We start from the raw sequence: 1,151 nt of genomic DNA, 5'->3' as shown, positions 1-1,151 counted from the left end.
TCTTGGATAGCTGAGGGTCATGGTTTATGTTGCCCCAGAGTGTGCTCACGATGTGTCCCAGAATGGGAAGAATAAAAATAAATAAAGCTCATTTCCAAGATGCCTCTCTTGGCTGCCCACCTGAATTATATTAGTGCACCTTACTCTTAACTCCCTGTTTTTAAAGAAGAGAGCCCCAAAGGCAGGTATGGGACATGTTAGTAATAAAATTTAGATTAGACAATATCTAAAGTCTCTTCTAGCTCTAAACCTCTACAATTCTGTGGCCCTTTGTAGCGTGCATTTACTAGATGAAACGTTCCAGTCTTTAAAAACTGTCCTGAAGACAAGGCTCCATTCCCATGAGCAATTTCTTTGCCCTCCTCTGGACATACTATAGCTCTGTTAAGACTTTCATGATGTGTGGCGACCGGAGCCGCATTCCAAGGATAAATGTCATTGTATGAGGATAGGCACAGGAACTGGATCTGTGATTTCATTGACATAGGGAACACCTGAGGAGGGAATTCCCTGTACCACAGCAGGTTGGCAGGTTTTCTGCAATTTACTGTCTCAGTTGCCTAGGGGCACTTGAAAGATTGAATAACATAGCCAAGTCACACAGCCAATAAATACATCAGAGACAGGACTTGAACCCAGGTCTTCTTGGCTTCGAGGCTAGTTAGATGGAGTTCTACTATGACACATTGCCTCTGTTGAATTTTTTTTCCAGCTTTATTTTCAACACTTTCATTAATGGTGCTATGGGACCACATGGTACCACGGAAAGTGTTCTTAATCAAAAGTCAGAGAGCTTGGGCTTCAGTTTTAGTTACTTAGTGTCTGTATGACCTTGGCTGGCTCAGCTTGCCTCTGCGGGCTCCAGTAACTCAACAGTAAAAATAGAGTTTAAATTAGTTGGTCTCTAAGACCCTTTCCAGCTCTAAAGCTATGATTTTACGACCTTGTGACTGTGACTTTAAATATTACATTCTATCGACAAACCATGTTTTACATTTTGGCCCAGAAATCTGAAGAGTGCTTGTAGGCCCATCTCTGTTACAGAGTGACTATTTTGTCTGATCACTAGATTCCCCTATGACAAAGGGAGAAATGCTTAGACCCAAAGCCTGGATCTTTTTCCAAAGCAAGGAACTTATTGGGGAACTGAA

The sequence above is a fragment of the Trichosurus vulpecula genome, chromosome 5 (genome assembly GCF_011100635.1).
Source record: "Trichosurus vulpecula isolate mTriVul1 chromosome 5, mTriVul1.pri, whole genome shotgun sequence".
NCBI lineage: Eukaryota > Metazoa > Chordata > Mammalia > Diprotodontia > Phalangeridae > Trichosurus > Trichosurus vulpecula.
The sequence above is the reverse complement of the archived record's forward strand: the minus strand, read 5'-3'. Positions refer to the sequence as shown.